Source organism: Oxyura jamaicensis, chromosome 11, assembly GCF_011077185.1.
Source record: "Oxyura jamaicensis isolate SHBP4307 breed ruddy duck chromosome 11, BPBGC_Ojam_1.0, whole genome shotgun sequence".
Classification (NCBI taxonomy): domain Eukaryota; kingdom Metazoa; phylum Chordata; class Aves; order Anseriformes; family Anatidae; genus Oxyura; species Oxyura jamaicensis.
The window spans coordinates 4850990-4869827 of NC_048903.1; the positions used below are offsets into that span (position 1 = coordinate 4850990).

General features: G+C 36.9%; 1 long non-coding RNA gene across 1 annotated transcript; it reads left to right on the top strand.

Moving 5' to 3' along the window:
• The first annotated feature begins 1845 nt into the window (after positions 1-1845).
• Positions 1846-14238, top strand: LOC118172960. The gene is made up of 3 exons (XR_004753939.1): positions 1846-1982; positions 2914-3036; positions 14074-14238. It is a non-coding gene; the product is annotated as an uncharacterized LOC118172960 (long non-coding RNA).
• Positions 14239-18838: the final 4600 nt, after the last annotated feature.

An 18838-nucleotide genomic window follows, 5' to 3' on the forward strand; every position in this document is an offset into this window, starting at 1 on the left:
CCTAAACCTTTTCTAGTTCACGTGACTAATGAGCTGGAAAGCCTGTACAGATACTATTATTATTCTTGCCACCCAAATTCATGCATCCTGACCGTATGTTCAAAATCCATGGTCTTCTATTTTGTCTGGAAGATGCTCATCTACCCTTTTAGGTAACAAAAAGACTTTACACGAGAAGACTCTTGCCACCGTATCAGCACCTTACTGTCTGAAGGGCAGTATGGTTGTGTGGATGATGCTCCTGAGCCTTCACAGTTTATAGGCTTGCATGTCAGTATAACTACCTGTTTGTTTCTTTAGCGTGCTCTCATATTTCAGAAATACATGCTCCTGCTGAAACACTGGTTTTACTGTCCACCTGGTGTGTCTGTCAAGCAGTGTACGCTGGCATTAGTTAGATTTCTCATGTATGTAGATTGTAAAAGTTGAAAAGCAAATTGCTATTGGATATATGATGATCCACAAACATGTAACTGCAGATGTAAATCAGGTAGAATTGAATTGTATGGAAAAAGAATACATAAAAAGCTCACTCAATGTCTGCTTTAATCATTAGCAAGCTTTTCCACGTGATCCTTAATTATCTCATTTATCTAATCTAGTGAGGCATAAGACACTAACTGCTGCAAGAGGACCAAACAATCATTAGAATCCTACTCCTATGGATACGATAGGTGGAGTAAGAGTGTAAACTCATTAGAGTCCTTTTTAGAGAGAACCTCTGCAGGCATCTGCTTAAGTACACGATTACAGCTGATACCTCCCAGCTTCTTTATTTTTAAATTGCTATAGCAAATCTGGTTATTGATCTGAAGTTCCCCACACTCTATAGCTCTATTGAATGTTCATCAGAGGGAACTTAATCTTCTGCAAAAGATTTGTCATCTCTGAACGCTTGAGTACATAGATGTTTGTTCTATGCTATCTGTTCTTGTCAAATCCTTTCTAAATTCCTTGAATTTAACAGCATAATTCTGGAATCTGACAAAGCAAAAAATGGGGGAAGGGAAGACAATTATTGTCACTGTGTCCTGAAAGCTCCTTAATGAGGCAGCAGTGAATGAGATCTTTATTTGTTTTGATTCTAGAGTTCATGGGCGACTGCTCTTGGAATTCAAAAATGCCAAGGGGATCTCATTGTTGCTTTACTGCTGAGCATATGCTGTAATTCATGTGTAGGGATGGTCCAATAACTTCATAACTGTTACCTACAGAACTAAGTAAATAGTGAAGAGAAACTTTTGATTGCAGGAACTTAGATGTATAACAGCACATTCCCCCCCCCCCCCCCCAGTCTTCAGCCCATAAATGCCTTTGGCAATTTAGCCAAAGCCAAGTTTACCCTTTTGAGCATTTCTGGTGTAATTTGTTTGTCAAAATAAACAAAACCCATTGGAGATGTGCTGGAAATTGCAGCAGTATCTCCCTTTTCTTCCTCCAGGAGTATTTTAGATTTATTCTTGATGGGATGGGAGGCTGAGTTATTTCCAGATAACTGATGTGTGGCAGTAACGTGCTTATTGGTGGTGTTCCCGCATGGAAGTGCTGAGTGACTTACCCATTTGCACAGCCTGAATACATAACGCAGGCAGCCAACCTAAGGGGTCAGGGGATCATTGGATGGATCAGTACCACATGTATCTAATTCAGTGTTTACCTGTGCCTTCTGTAATAAGCTGTGAGCTAAGCATCTGCTTAGTGCTTTCTTCTAATCAGTATTGTCAGAAAACCTGTTGATCTAATTAGTCATATATAGATTAAAGCTGTGAGCATGTAGCTTTCAGAACACTGAAGGGCTAACAAAGGCCCTGTTCCCTCCTGTCCTGTTCCCTGCTGCCCCTGCCCCTTTCTGTCGTGGCTGAGCAGAGTTGCCAAGCAGTCAGCGTCTTCCACAGAAGAACCTTTTCAGGTGTACTAGCTGACAGTTCCTACCACGGCACGTCAGGGTGCATAAGCTGTATCATGCCATATTGTATACCATGGTATGTCAAAAACAAGGGGGTGCATTAAAGAAGAGATTGTAAGAACTGCTACATTATTAAAGCTAATCAGAGAAGTTTTCTATGTTACAAAATATCTACTTTCCTGTTTCTAACTAGAGTTTTATAAAGAAATCCTAGAGAAAATCCATGTGCCTGTTTTCCTTTTTTAGCTTTGAATTAAATGGTGCAAATGTAAGCTGTTTCAGAATCAGATCAGGTATAAAAACTGCTGGAGAATCAGGCTCTTGCGAGTATTGCAGCCAGGTGCTGACCCAACGTAACTCCAAGATTGTCCTACTCCTGACAAATGGATTAAAGTGTCCATGAATTTGGAAGTGATAGTGAAAAATCTCTGGCAGTTGACAGTTAAGACAGTTAAATCAGTGTACTCAATGTTTGCACTATTCCTGATCGTATTTTCATAAGTATTAAACCAGTGGCAGGGATGAGTTGGAGTCTGAATTCTGTGAGCCAGCAGCTGGGACTGTCTAGAGGTTATTTAAAACAAAGAAAAAACTCCAACGTATCAAGGTTCTATTTTCAAATCTGTCTTTTATGGACAAAACTTATACCTATAAATGTGTACATATTTACATAGTGTATATTGATAATTTCAAGTAGAAAGAAGGGGAGGACAAAAAAAAATCATAAGCATAGACTTTTTTCTTTAAGTTTACATGAAGCCACTCATTAATGCTGCTCGTAGCATTTTTTTCAGTCTACCTCAATTAAAGCAAACAATTGATATGGGAATAGATAGGTATGGAATAGCGATGACAAATGTACCTGCATTAGCTAAGTCTTGATTTGTATTTGATTGTATTAGCATAAGTTAACAGATCTCTGGAACCTGTTGATGATCTTTGAAACAAGATATAAGATCAGTGGTTTTTTTTCCTGGTACTAGAGCTTTGTGTTGTCTCTGCTTCAGGTGGACTGTGTGACAGGAACTACTGAACTATAATGACTTCAGGAGAGGAAAGACAGCAACTACTGCTCGACATGTTCAAGTTGAAATACAATTCTTGTCAGAAACTTGAAATCAGAGATTCCAGTAAGTTGTGATAGTCTACTTGGACTCCTCTGAATCTGAACTAATAAGCTATTTACCTATTTGCTCTAGATGTTTCCTATGTGTAGCTAATCTGCTTCTTTATTCCTTTCCTTGCATCTCCCCAGCTTCTTTTGTGCATTATTCTCAGCTTACATGAAAATATGTTCTGGTCATCTACATCCTTACGCTGTGCTCTCAAACTACTAAAGAGGCAAAGAAGTATAATGGAAGCAAGTGTTAGGGAGCTACATTGGAGGATGGGAGGAAGCATCACAACTCTACTCTACTAGCCCTCAGTTCCCTTATATCTATCTGTAAATCTACTCTGTTTTTCCCATTCTGCTATTCTGCTACTAAGCCAGCAAAAAATAGTTTTTTTTTTTTTTTTTTTTTTTTTTTTTTTTTTTTTTTTCCTTCAAGGGGGTGACCTAAATCCTATGGCTTTTCAAAAATCATCCCTGTTTTTTTCTGGTCTAGTAGAATAAACTGAATATGTTCCGCCAAAACAAAGAGCAAAAATTTGATTTCTTAATGACAAGTAGGATTCTCTATTCCCTTTTAATTTTTTTCTCAATGATCTTGATGTTACAGATGTGTGTCTCCTGTCTCTCCTAAGATCTAATTACTAAAGAAATGGATGTTTTATAAACTTACTATTCTGGTGGTTATCATCCACAAAAGGGCTGGCTTTTAAACTGTTGAAAACTTGCAGCTTACTCTCCCAGTAGCTCCATATAGGTTTCTGACAAGATCAGGCCCCCAGATTCATTTCTTAAATCTTAATAGATCAGAAACTAATTTAGCTTAAACAAATGAACAAAAAGCCCCGAAGGTGATGCTCTTAGTTGATGATAACTCACTGCAAGCTTTTCCCATTTAAGAGCAGAAAATAAAGAGCATTTTGGGAATCTGTGTGGAAACTACTTAAATAATCATTGCTCTAGCTCAATGTATGAAGTATAATGTAGTAAATCTTGTGTTGTTACTTTCTTGATTTCATGCAGACTCTGTTGGAAAAAATGTGGTGGCTATCTGAATGTTACGGTTCAATACCATTGTTTGTGCTACTATGTGATGTAAAGAAATCCAACTAACCCATTGCTTTTTTGTACACGTGCAAACATTTGCATACATGGGCATGTATTTGTGATAAAATATAACCCAAATATAATATTTAGGTATCGCTTGAAAAGAACATCTGGTAAGTCTTGGCAAATGCCGAGGAATAAACTCACAAAATAGGTAGCAACTTTTATCCTCTGATATGTGGCAATACCTGTATCTACAGCCACAAAACCAATCAGTTGTCTCTAGTTACATTTGACACTATGACAGGGGATCCAAAACAAGGTTTGTTGTATTGATTTTGCTTTTATGTGTTGGGTTAGCAATGTATTTGAACGTAAGGACCATGATATTGCTCCATCGTATCCAGTAAAATCTAGTTGGACTAATACTTCTCAAGGAATGCATGTTATCCAACCACACAGGAGCACAGGTGATATTGGAGCATCAGTTACATAAAATCAGTTACTGTGCCACCACAGTATCTGTTGGCTTCTTGGCTTTATTTCTATGGTAGAAAGAAAATCCCTTTTTATTTATTTTTTATCAGGTTATCATGAGCATGACTGATTCTGAACAGTTTTGGTCATGTTGCCTGTAGGGGGATTATAGTGCTGTTAAACTAGGCTCCTACATTGTTTGTTCAATTAAAAAGCAAGAACAAATGTTTTAAACAATAAAAACACACACAAATAACACCAACCTCAACTTATTAGAAACCTCATATATCTGTTGTTCAGGAAAACAGGAGCAGTAGACACAAGTTCACTAGAATCCTCGGAGATTGAATTAAATTTGTGACCTGGTGTTTTGCAAACGTATATTCATACAACTCTAAATTGCTGTTTTTAGACCCTAATGGAAGAACTATATTGATATTTAACTGCTGCAGGATGCAAAGGCTTTACCTGCAGATTAGGGTTGGATTTTGATGTGTTTTTATATATTCTCCCTTTTATTTTCTTCACCTTTTATGATCTGTAATACTAGCTGTATCTTCCTGATGCTGAGCTGGAAAATGCTGTTTAGATTCTGAAGTTGTAAACTGACATTTTTCTAAAATATCTGTAACTTATTTTTTCGTAACTTGGGCAATGTTGATGCAATGGTTTTTCCCTTAAAGGTAAACAATGCACTGTTATTTAAAATCACACATTAGTGGACTTACAGTATTTGAAATTCCTGTGAAGAAAAGAGCTCAATGTATCGAATTGCTCTGTATAGTGCAGGTAGCTGTCAGTCACAAGGTACTACATATGATAAAGCGCATCTTCAGACTTCTAAAAACTTATTTGGGAATTTGTAGGGTAAAATGACTTCAATCCTGTTCTTTGTCTTCCAAGTGAGTGAAAAAATAAATAAATTGTTAAACAATCTTGACTTGACTGTCCTACACCTAACCTAACTGAGCACTTCGGCGCTCATCTTACTTAATTTGAATAAAAGTTGAAGGTACTCTGAACCTTACAGCATCAGGCTGTTGTAAAGCAAAACAGTTATTGACAGGTTTCAACTGGAGTTTTGTGACTCACTTTGTACATAGGTGGTTGTGGAAGAGAATTCTTTTCTGGTAGTGATATACTACTGTTCACAGTGGCTCAAACAAAAGTCATTGTTAATTTCTTAGCGGATGAGATGAAGTAAGTGTATAACAGGCAGTCTGTAGCAGTCAAGTTTATTTGAAATATACATAGGGCAATGTCTTTTAAATTCTGTCTTCTGCTGAAATGGATTATTTGCTTTAGAGAACTTGACCTGTTAATAGATCTCGTATATTTCACAGATTTCAGGCTACATGTTCATCAGTAGAATTTAGGTGAAAAAGCGAATCTGTTTTGTCATCTTGACTTTGGTTTCAGATCTTATTCCCTCTCACTCACATACAACATTAATGTGGCAGTAGAAATGTGTTTTTTATGGGGCTGGGTGTAATTATTTAATAGTTCCAGGGGATCATAATTAATGGTAACGGTCGCTTTTTTCCTAGGAGCAAGACATACCACTTCTTAACACATTTTGCCTTAATTTGTATCTCCTTGGTAGAACTCATTCTCTTATCAAGGGTGGATGAAACTTGAGAGAATCTGGTATTTTAAAGAGTTGCATGACAGATCAATACTAATGAAATAATATAGGTGAGAAAACTGTAAAGGATTCTCACTATGTAAGGCATCCATTCATTGTTTTCATGCCTGAAAGCAAGATATTAAATTGTGAATCAAGTACACTAAACTCTAAGGCAACTCTGGTTAAGTGGCATTAGATTAGATTGCACTTAATGTGGAAAACAATACCTTTTTTTTTTTTTTTTTTTTTTTTTTATATAGAACTTGCAGTAGTTAGTGTGGTATGGACATAGCAAATCTGTATTCATGCTGCAGAAGTCATCGATTTCAATGCTGTATGGTGTTCTGTGAACCTAAGTGGTGTGAGTCTTAGCTCTGATCTTTACTTTTGCTAGTTCTATGAAATTAATCTTAACAGCTGAGTTAATTGGAAAGAAAAATGACATCAAAACCAGAAATAAGCTTAATGAAGTCCATCAAGTAATTTAATGATTACATAATTATATTCATTTAAATTCAGGAGTTGATCACTCCAAAATTAATTTTTGCTATCTTAATACTCTTTAAACACATTTATTGTTGAGGTGAGGCATCATTTTCATTTCTGATCATCATTCCACCTTTTTTATTAGAAAAAGAATGATACGTTTGAGTGAATTTATATGACCATTATTAACCTTTTAATGGAAAGCCTGTTTGGTGGGGAGATGACTGCAGTTTAATGGACTTAGCAATAGTGCCCTAACCAAAAGGGAAAATTGAACGAGCCAAAATATATGGATAAAAGACCTTAATTGCTTACATTTTAATAATCGAGGCCAGACTTCTGGCTGACCTCTACTGGCTGCTCTCTTGAGTGCACAGATTTTGTTCCTGTATGTGTAGCAGCAGGCACAATGCCGTGGCTCACATTGTCCCATCATCAGTCTGTTTCCCTTCTGTAGCTTTGTTAGTGTTGTTTTTCTACTCCTTAACTAAGCTGAGATGGGAAGATTGTCTCAAAAGTTTCTGTAATTATGTTGTCGCTCTAATGCTTCAGAACTAGATGTAAGATCTGTGATAAGGCTTAGATAAGGCTGTGATAAGGCTTAGAGAAATACTTTAAAATGGCAGGAAGATCTTTTCTGTGGAATATCTGAAAGGAGCAATGTAAAGCAACACTTGTGAGGGACTTCAGTTAATTCTCTTTTCTGTTTACCATTTCTTGTAAGATCACACAGATAGGGAAGTCTCATGTAACCCTATTCCAGAAAGTTTTATCTTGGTATGTTTCAATTTTGCTGTTTATGCTGCATAAATTTGCATTTGTTTAAGCCAGCAGATAAGAACACTGCCTATCAAGGCCTTAAGTAATTGACACTACAGAAACCCTGAGCTGGTACGTGTAAGTATACCAGTCTCTCCCTGTTCCTTCAGTGCCTCCCCCGACAGTGTGAAGGTACCTGCAAGTAGCTGAGAGGTTTGTCTGACGTTCCGAAGAATATCTTAAGCTCAGGGAAGATGAACGTTTTGCCTTTCGTTTCACAGAGCTGTGTAATGAAACAGTAATGCATTTTGTTTGGGCAGGGAAGTGCTTTCAGTTCTGCCCAAGTCTTTAGAACAATCTTGTGCAGGAACTAAAGAGTTGTAAATCTCGCTGTCCCAGTGCAAGGAACAACTTGTTTAATCTCTTCTTCACAAGCACAAATGTATACCTGTTAGACATGAAAAAAAACTACAAACCTACCAAACTTCACATTGTATGTATGTTTCTCTCCCTGAGTAGCAGATGAAGCAATGACCTGTGTCTTTTTGCTCACCTGAGACACTGCTTAAAAGACGCTTGAGCAACGGTAGAAATATTGAATCTATATTGAAAGGGATGTTTTACTGGCAAACAACTTGTAAGAGCTGGAACATTGCCGTGTTCTTGTGTTGGTTTTCTGGATTCCTCAGTAATTGAATCATGTATTTTATTTTTACCACTTTGACTTCATGCCTTGCTATGCATAACCATTATTTGATCATGACCAAGTTAGTATTTCATGATGCAGCAGGAGTTCATTGTGCACTACGATACTAACTGGTTGCGGGTTGAACACTTGTAGCAGTGACTGTTTCATTTTGGAACTGATTTTGCGTAGATCTTCTGTATCTGTATTTGTTTCTCATCCAACCTGTGAATTGTTCTTCCCAAATTCTGCTTTGGATGTCTTGGATGGGTCGTCACCAGAAGGCTGAACTGAAATATTTCAATGCAAGACTTTGAGCTGGGAAGATCTGCTTGGGAGAAGGAGTTTAAGACTCTGGTCTGTTGCTTGGTTTTCTTTTGTTTCTTTCTTTCTTTCCTTTTTTTTTTTTTTTTTAACACTTTCCTGCATTCTTCCTCCTCCCAGACAGTAAGGCTCAACGTGAATAATCCTTTCCCGTTTAGTTCCACAGCTTCTTCTTTTCTTCTGCTTTATTAAAAATATCTGTGGGAGTAAAAGTAGCTTCTGAATTCAGCCAGAAGTAGTTGGTCTAGCGTAGAAAGTCAGACTCCATATACATTCCATAACAGTTGTGGACAACATTTGGTATCACTTCTACTTTCTGTTAGTGCTGTTTGCTGCAGGAAGAAAATAACATTGTGTTATATGACTTGAAAAGGACATTTGTTGTAATAATAGAAGAAAAATTGTGTGTTTAAAAAAATAATTTGAGGAAAATTGAATGATGGTAAAATGATACAGAATAGGAGTGCTGTTTTTTATAGTGATTGGAAATTGTTCCTGGCCAGCTTAATGGGTGATGCTGTTTGATAGACTTGAAAGAAACTTATTTAATGGAAATAATGCTGCTGATAGTTGCACAATAATGAGCTGGTCCACCTGCCTTTCAAACTAGGAGAAAAATACAATGACATGAACATCAGTGTTTAGGAATATCTATATTTTATGTATTTAACTGGCATTTATTCAATGCAATGTTGGCTTAATACTATAAAATTGAGTCTGTTTTGCTAACATATAGTCTTCTGAAACTGGATTGTGCTCTGTAGGTGTCTGCGTGCTAACTGAAAATGTATGGAGGATTAAAGGCTGAGTGTCCACTGTTTACACAGAAGGAATCTGTAAACTGCCAACTGTACCTTCATGTTGTTACAAAAACAATCAGAATCAGAGGGTCAGATATAGAATGGCATGTTCTGTTATGTTTAATTGAGACAGGCTTCTTGTTAGCAATCCTAGAAGCCAAGTAGAAAAGGCTGGGGATCTGACACCCCTTCCAATATTGATTGGCAGAAGGACTAAATTTCAATGTTTGTAATGACAGGACTCACTCACTAAAGTGTTTTGATTTATAGGTAAATTTGTTGTTATTGCTAAATCTGTTATTATTGCTGTTTCTTGTAAATACGTACTATACTCTTTTTATCGAATAATCTTCATAAAAGTCTAGACAAGAAATTCTATAAACCATTAGGTAGTTCTCCTCAGAATGACAAGTACCTACTCAAATTATTAAGTTTTAATGGGGCTTTAAAATCCTAAGTATACGCTATTCCCAATGTAGATTATCATAAGTTCTTTAAGTGCAATTCTGCTTTTCTTTTGTTTTGAAGAGTACATAGTCATGTCAGCTTTGTGCACAAATATTCAGAAACTTAAACATCTGTAATTATTGCTTTTGGGTTTCCCAAATTTCACATGGTTTTACTGCATTGTAAGAGATTTCTTCTTCTCTAGCATTTCACTTATTTTCAAATTTCACAACCGTATATAATTTTGTGAATTTATTGGGCCATTTGAATTTGAGTGTTTTCTAATGGGATTTTTTTTTTGAAACTGCTTTGTATGCAGTTTATGCTTTATACTTTTTACATTTTTCTTCCAGGATCAGTGAGTGTTTTTTTCTTTAAAAAAAATGGAATTAGGTGCAATTTTAGATGAGTACAGTGTAGAAATGACAGATGCATTAAACAAGATGAAAATGGCTTGTTCACTGTCATATCAAGATTCTGTGGCAGAAGTGGAGGGGAAAATGAAGGAGTCTTGTCATTCAATTCCATCTGATGTGTGAACTTAATAGTAAATAAATATAATAGTAAATACTAAGAAGAACTGAATTATCAGCATAATTAAAACATTTCAAACCCCCAGCAGTCAGGAATGCTGTAAGTGCATGTTTCTTGTATTTTATGTAAATACAGTAAATTATCCACTTTGCAGGAAATCTGATGTTACAGTGTTTAGAGAACCATGTTCTTATGGAAAACACTCTTAATTTTATACTATTTTTTTTTTTTTTTTAAAAAAGACTAGTTACACGAAGCTACAACAAGCAAAAGAGTTCTAGAAATGCAACAGTTTGACAAGGATGAAAAGCGATGTGAATATGTATAGTATTAGTGCAGCTTGAAGAGCAGAGTATTTACTTAATTCAGCAGTAAGAACAGTATTTGTGCCAGCACTTCTTCCCCAGAACTAGGGCCAGAGGTAATCTTATTTTCTATGCAGTGTTAGATTTCCATATGGAAGATTTTTGTGTGTATAATCCCTGTGTACTGCTTATTAAGAAACTATGGTGGAAAAATCTGTTGTGTAAGGACCCCAAAGTTTCCTTGACGGAGCAGCGTGGTAGAATGCTCTTTATTTGAGGGACCTGAAGTTACGTTGAAATTCCACCTTGCCCCTATTTCTACTACAGATTTTCAGGCATAACTGTTTAAATATCTCATGCTACTCGAACAAATCACTCTCAGTGTCAAATGTGTTGTAAGGTGATAACCTTTTTGTAAAAATGAATAACCACCTCTTAAAACAGGGTGCTTATCACCTCAATTTAAATTTTCTCTACTTGTAATCTGAGCATCAATAGGACATTCTCTGTAAAACATCCCTAGTACTTTGTACAGAATGACAGTAGTTTAGAGCTAGATAACTATTAATAACTCTTAATTCAATGAATCTGGCCCTCTTCTTGGTTGTAAACCTCCTGGTCTTAAATCTCTCCTCTTCCACTGTTGGTGTGGCTGCTAGGTGGTGTGGGCCACCCCACTGCTACCCTGTAGACTACATCATAAGAATTTTGTTATGATTTTCCTGTAAGGTATCTTGCTAGGAATAAGAAAAAAAATACACATGAAAGCTATTTACCAAATTGCTCTGATAAAATAATTCACTAGCTACTGTTGTTACTGTATTTTTCAAGCAAACATTGATAACTGTCCTAGCAAGTTTCCCACTGCAGTGTTTCTTTACTTTGGGAGGGGGAAGAGGGTGGGTAATTACAAAACAAGCAACCTTTGTATTTGTAGGGCATGTCCAGCATAGCATGTCTGGAAAAATACTACGTTAGCCCATATTAAAGATGTTCCTTAATATACTGTTCAGTCTGGAATTAACTATGCATTAGTACATTTTTCTGAACTTGGAAGTAATTTTAATTTTTTTTTAAGGCAGCTTTGAACAGAATACCCCAGAGATCAGTTAGCATTCTGCCTTCACTGCTACACAAATTATTTTAGGCTTTTTGATTCACTTCCATTCACAGTTAACAATGTCCCTGACACTTAGAAAGCTTATAAATGAGAAAAAAATCGAAGGTGAACCTTCAAAAGTTAATGTGAACATGAGTTCTGACAAACATATTCAAGGGGTTCTGAAATGACAGGCAAAATCATCAAGTGTAAAAAGCAGTGTTTAAAAAATAAAGGCTCTTTGTTCCTCATATGATGGTATTCACGTACCTTGTCAAACAGTTTATGTACTGTATCAGGTAAGTTTTTAAATAGCTTCAGTCATTGCTTTCTCCCACAACTTGCAGCTCTCATTATGCTCTTAAAAGCAGTTTCACAACACTGTAGAATTAAAAGGGCAAAAAGATGCGAAAATGAGAAAGAAGTGATAAACATCTATACCATGAGGTTAGTGTTAGATTCTTGCAGTTACTGAAGTTGTTGTAATAGCTGGCAATACTTTTTCCATTTCTGAAACCTTGCACTCTTTTGGAAGTGACTCGAAGTGTCCTGGTAGGAGTGGGTCCAACACCGACTGGAGATGTCTGTAGTTCGGGGTTATGTGTTTTGCACAGTCTGGCGCGTGGCATTTGCGAGCACTAGTGGCTTTCCTAAGAAGTTGAGCAAAGTCGGGTTTTCTTCATCTTCTGAAGGCTTCTGTGAGGATGCCATGTTAAGACTTTTTTTTTTTTTTTTTTTTTTTTTTTTTTTTTTAATGCTTAACTCTTCTCCTTGTTTTACCTCTGACAAAAGTAGTAAAAAACGTAGATAATGCTTAACTCATTTAAGCATATGCCTAAAGGATAAAATATTCAGGATTCTCTTACTTGCTTCAGTATGTAAGTTTGTATTGTACACAAAGATCTGGTTCATGCTAATAGAACCTAGAGAACAGATTTTATTTTTTTTCTGAATTTAGTCATAGTGATCCTAATATTAGTTTTATAGCTGGTCACAGTGTAAAGATACTTCTCTTACATACCCTTATTTTACCATTTTAATGGAAGTTGCATCAGACGACTGTACTCTGACTTGTTTCATGATTTACACCACGCAAAATTTAACTTTTTTTTTCTTTTCTGATATATAATATTTCAGTGTTTAAGAAGTCATGTTTGTCATGTTCAGGGGTGTAGCAGATTAACTGTTATGGGTCTGGCTGGATTCAAAGTACTGAACTACCACAATCACAGATTCACCGGTAACGCATTAACCGATATGGGTCTGGTCGGATTCAGAGCCCTGAACTACCACGGTCACGGATTCCCCAATAATGTGTCATGCCCTCACTCTAGTCACGTTCAATGAGAACTCTCACGGCTAGGAACAATGCAGTTAAGTGCAATTTCTTACAGCAACAGGTACACAGGCTCTTTAGGTTGCCGGCGATAATTTACTGTCTTCAAAAGCAAGCTAGTGTGCATGAAATACACAGGTGCACAGCCTGGAAATTAATGCGTTAAAAGGCAGAAAGACTATAGAGATTTCTAAGTTTCTGCAGAGACACCCAGTATAATCAAGTGTTCAAATCTCATCCAAGGCGTCCCAATGAGGGGGGAAGAGAGGCTCAGCCGTCGACTGATTCCAGAAGTCAGGAGGTCCTTGTGATGGTGTTTCCCCTGACAGTGGTAACTTCCCTCACATCCAATCTTAGGCCAATTGATATTATTTTCTATCTTTTAGGTGGAGCTTGAGTGACTCTAGTCAAGCATATCTTAGTTATGATTGGTTTCCTAGTTACTTTAGGCAATTACACCACAATGTTTCACTTGGTTGCCTTTTTTTTTTTTTTTTGCCAGAAAGTGTGCTTCTCAGGCATATGTATCTGTTTTTGAAATGTAAGTTGTGTGGAGCTGTTTGTGGATTTGCAATATGTTCTGTATTACGAGGAATGTTATACTATTGCATTTTTTCCTTTTTTTTTTTTTTTTGTCAAAGGATGTTTTCACATTGCAATAAGACTATATGGAAATTGCAGGTTAAACGGACCTCATTGAAAAACAAACCTGAATTTAACATATTCATGCTCCGTGTAATCCCTTCTGGTACCTGTTGAAGGGATCTGCATGCATAAATTGAAGGAATATGAGCAAGAAAATATACAAGTGGTATGAATGAGTTTGAGAAGAACACATATTTAGCATCTGCCCTCTCTCTAATTCTTTCACCTAATTTGTGTGTTCAGTAATGAGAAACTTGTGTTCTCCATGGCAACCCTTTCATTTTGCCCCTTCATTTCCCAATATGTAAAATGGAAACAGAAAAACATACAGCATACTTCTGTTTTCCCTTCACTCTGCCTATGCCCATACTTTTGAAATCTGTGTAGAATGGTTTGGCTAGGAAGAGATGTCTTCATCTCTTGGTGTTGCTATGCTTGGGCACATGTGCCTGAGGTAGATTGTTTGGGTGCCCTCTGTTTCACAGGTCTTTTACCAGAGTGTGAAGGTCATCTCTTCTGTAAGAGACATAGTCTGAGCCTTGAAGGACAGAGCCCTAACAACAGGTTCCTTGACCAGCCTATCCTAAGTAGGAGGTAACAGGCCCTCTACTACCTGCAACTTTTGAATTTGTGCAAGAGTATCAGCCCAAGTTAATGCAACTGTAGATAAGAATATGTTCTAGTTAAACAATAACTCAAAAAATAATCTGATCTATCCTGTTTATGAGATGCATGTTTTTTCAGGGCAAGTACATCTTTGGTCACTGGAGGGAGGAAATGCCAGGAAAAGTTATGAGTTAACTTTTACTTACTGTTATATAAGAAGGTAATAGAGGTACAACAAAAAGCATGTTTTAGTTCATCTATTTGCACATCAGCGTGACAGGATGAATATAAGTTAAAGTATATCTGGTTGCTGTACCCAGTATCTTTTTTTCTAGCATTTATTATTAATGGGGACCAAATGCTCTCTCCATGTGTGCAGGTTTGAAAAAAAAGGGGCACTAATAACATCTGAAGTATTTCCAGGTTACTTAGAACTGACTATGCTATGAAAAGTGGTGGTACTTGCTGCATTACTTTAAATATTTAGGTATTCTTAAATTGAAGTGATACCTGCAAAGATAACTTAATCACTTAAATCATGCAACTGTAATAGAATGAAAAAACACAATGTGAAAAGAATATTAGGGTCATACAGTTCTCATTATTTGCTTTGCTTTTGGAGTAGTATTGGCTGGTTAGGAACTGTAATAGGAAAATGTTCATTAATTTATTCCATGATAGTGGCTTTAGAAAATAGATTGTGTTCTATGAAGTCAGTTTTTTCACCATTTACTTGAATAAAACCCCAATTTATTACTCACATACTGTAAGCAGTATATGCTTAATGGCTAGAATACACCAAATATGATGGTTAGAACAACTGGTAGATGTTTTGCACATTTAAAATATTTTGAATCAAGTATTCCCAGCTAAATCAAAAATCTCTTGGGCTTTGCAATGGCTTGAACATTTGTGAAATGATACCATTTATGTAGTATATAAAGATTTCAGTCTGACTCTCTACTGCCTGGTGCTTTGCCTCAACATTTGAAGTCAAATTGGATAGCTACCATGTACCTCATCCAGATTAACTGAAGATTTGAGAACTTGTAGTCAGTAAGCGAACCTGTATACGCACATTATGCTACTGGATAGATAGTAGCCATTTTTCACAACAGAGCAGTGGTAGCTGTCTTTGGTCTCAGTACAACTTTTCTACTAGAAGAGTAAGGAATTTTGACCCAGGTATTTTGTAAACCTCGCTTCCATGAAGCCAGAACACCACTTTATATCTGGCTTTTGATAAACGGTTCACTTCTGTGTGGTTGACTTGTGGTGCACTGATTTTGAGGTACCCTTTTTAGCTCCAGTTTGTGCTTTTTCTCCTACTGCAGTTTCCCAAGAATTTAATGGGCCTGTACTGACCAAAATGGCTGCAGGTTTTCTAAGCATCTGTCAGAAGATGAGTATTTTCTAATCCTTAAGTACCAGAGTATGCACTTTCTGATGGTGTGCAAAACGCCATACAGGACTAGCAATCCAACTCTACTACTTGTAAATCATCCCTGTGGACAGAGGGGGATAAAATCAGGGATTGTAGCCCACACATGCATTTGAATTTTGTAGGATTTAAAAAATAAAGACCAATGTTCAATGACAATGTCTGTCTAGCACTTTCCACCCATCGGTATCCCCAAACATTTCCTGGTGATTTATGCAACGTAAGGATTGTTTCATTCTCCACTGACAAACAGCAATTCTGCATAGCTGACTTGGTCCTGAATAGGATTAGGGTATAGTATAACCCGATCTGGTGTTCTGCTGCATTGCTTTGGTTCAATTTGCACTTGAGTTTTGTATTGTAGTAATGCAAAAACTACAATATAACAACTAATTTTAATTTGGATTAAACATTTTTAACTCAGATTGTGATGATTACTTTTTTTAATGTGTACTTCTATAATAATAAGTTCTCGTGAAGACCGTTATATCAATATCGAAGTGTGATAAGCTAGTATGTATTTCCATGTATATTATTTTCTACGCCAGAAAGCTAAGTATACAAACTTGGTTTTCTTTGGCCTTCCTCAAGTGTCCTTAAATTCTGCCTGTGCTCAAAAGGAAAATGGCAACACTTGACTGACTTGGTTTGTTGAAATTTCTCTTCCCCCTTCAAACTTCCTTTTTCATACGGTAGGTTAGCCTTCTGAAAAACCTCAGAAGTTAGAAGTCTTCCCCTCCACCCTGTTATCCCAGTGAGTTTTTAAATAATATACACTTTCTGTAAGTGTTCAAGTAAGGAAAATTGCATGTCTTCCTAATAATTCATGCAAACCCCAAAGGGAACCATACAATAGATTGAAACGAGTTAATTTGCAGTGTATTCTTTAAGGGGAAAACCTTTTGTAGACAGTTGTTTTTCAGCACTGTCCTGTCACAAGTATTCCATCCTTCGTGCTTCCTCTTGGCAGATGTCCTGCCTTTTGGAAGATCCCAAGCATCAGTTACCATGGCTAGCTGTGTATTTTTTCCATGAAGCTTTTTGCATGCTTAGGTACATAATGTATCTTCTTAAACTCTGATCTGCCAGCTAGATGGAGCAACTCTTTACGTAGCAATGCACCATCATCTCCTCCTGTCCTAGAGAAAATTCTTTTTGTTCAGTGATAATTGTAATACCTGGAGCTCTACCTCCCGAATGTGCTGGAAGTGAGTGTTGAGAAAAGTGATTTAGGATATTTAAAATGTAATCAGGGACTCGAGGAAAGAAACAGCTGGTGAAATACTGGGGTTGTGAGATAGGTAAGCCTGAGTGCCTAGACTAAAATGCTTTGGAGATGCTTTGGAGAAGTTGTAAGAAACCTGTCAATGAGCCCCTCTGGAGCAGCCTGTCAGATCAGCTCAGTTGATGGCTCTTTGTATTTTATAGTTTCACTTTGCCCTCTCTGCAGAAGAAGTGTTGGAAGATGAATACAACAGGTGTTTCTTTGTTGTGTCCTTCCCTTTGCTATTTTTTTTTTTTTAAGCCTGAATTTTTTAGTTATTTTTCTTACACCTTCAAGGCCGTTTGAATTTGAAACCTCACTTAAAAGTTGAGCATACCACCATTAGTTGTAATTAGAGCTTTCTGGGAGCACTCTGTTTGCACATTTGACCCCAGTTATTAAATTTTTCTAGCATACTATCAAGATACCCTTGCTTTTTGATAGCTACAACCTTGGATGCTTCAAAGGAGAAGTATTTTTTTGATGGCCTGGAAAAGGCATTCTTGCTCCTCTGTTACAGATGGCCCTTATTATCTAGGTAGTTTAAATAATTTGTCATTACTCCTTTATTTGTCTTTCACTTTTCTCTTACCATTGTGCATTTGGTTGTTTTTTCTTTTTTCCCTGTCTTCCTGACCTGGCAGTCAGCACCTCTACTAAATTGTGGTATTACTGGATATATTTGCTTCAGGCCACGTGAATTTTGTTGCATGCCCTTTTCTGCTGAGGGGCTGCAGAAGTGACTGCAAACCGAGGTGGGCATAGCAAGCCGCGTGTAAGAGTTCGTGTGGGCAAGATGAGCAGGTCACGCAGGGACACAGGACATCAGTGGCATGGCCCAGTCCTGTGGTGCTGCTGCTGACAGCACTTCTGCTGGATGAGTGCAGTTACTTATTGTAAACCTAACTGCTAAAAACATGTGATGGAAATGGAAAGATTTTCTCGTAGCTCTCAGAGTATTTTCAGACCCAGAAGTGTGTGTTCAACCAAACCACTTAAATCCCAGGAATATCCAGCAGATGGCAGTTTGATCAAATATGTGTTTATTGGATTTTACATAGGACTCTGAAAAGCTTTAAATATTTATCCAAATTCAATACAACTCTGCTCATCAAATCATATGCTTAGAATTCTTTCAGAACAGTGAAATGACATTAAACTGGTAGTCTAGCTTCCTGTAGTGTTTGATTATATATAAGCCTAATATTTTGAGTTTTGACTTAAAGCCATAGACCTAGGCTGAAACTTCCTTTTCTGATCCTTGCAGAAAATATAGGCTGTCTAAAATCACTTAAAACTCTAAAGACTCAATAGCACAGTTCTGTCATGTTTTCTTGTACTCTGTAGTTACAAACCATGTCTTTTTGTACAAAAGCCAACCTGTGCCTGGGATAGCTAGGAGATTAAAGACATGAGAGGTAAATTCTTGTGTGTATACAAACACAGGCATGTTTTGTACATATGAGATAAAAATGATAGTATTTGATGGCAGGAGTCACTTTGCAGCTTACACTGCTCTAATACAATCCAAAGGGAGCTCTATTGATATCATTCTATAGTTGAACAGAGGTGAGTTGGTATGAATGTTAAACCTTTAATATATGAAAAAATGCTCCACTGCAACATCTAGTTAAATGTAAACAAGAAGCTGGTGGTTTATTTTTGAATACTTCCCTATAGAATACAAGTTTAAAAATAAAGGTATTTCAAAGTTGTGACTGCCCAACAAGCCTAATCGAGACCTTTAAGAAGCAGCTTTTGTCTTTTTCTCGTGTGCTGTGTTTGTTTCCAATAAGGTATCTATTTAAATCTTTTTAGATGTTACTTAAATATTTGAAGTGCTTCAGTTATGTAAATGAACAAGGGATCTGGGCTTCTGAAACAAACACTGGCTGCACCTCTTCCTCTGAAGAGGAAATGTCACACATTATAATGGCTG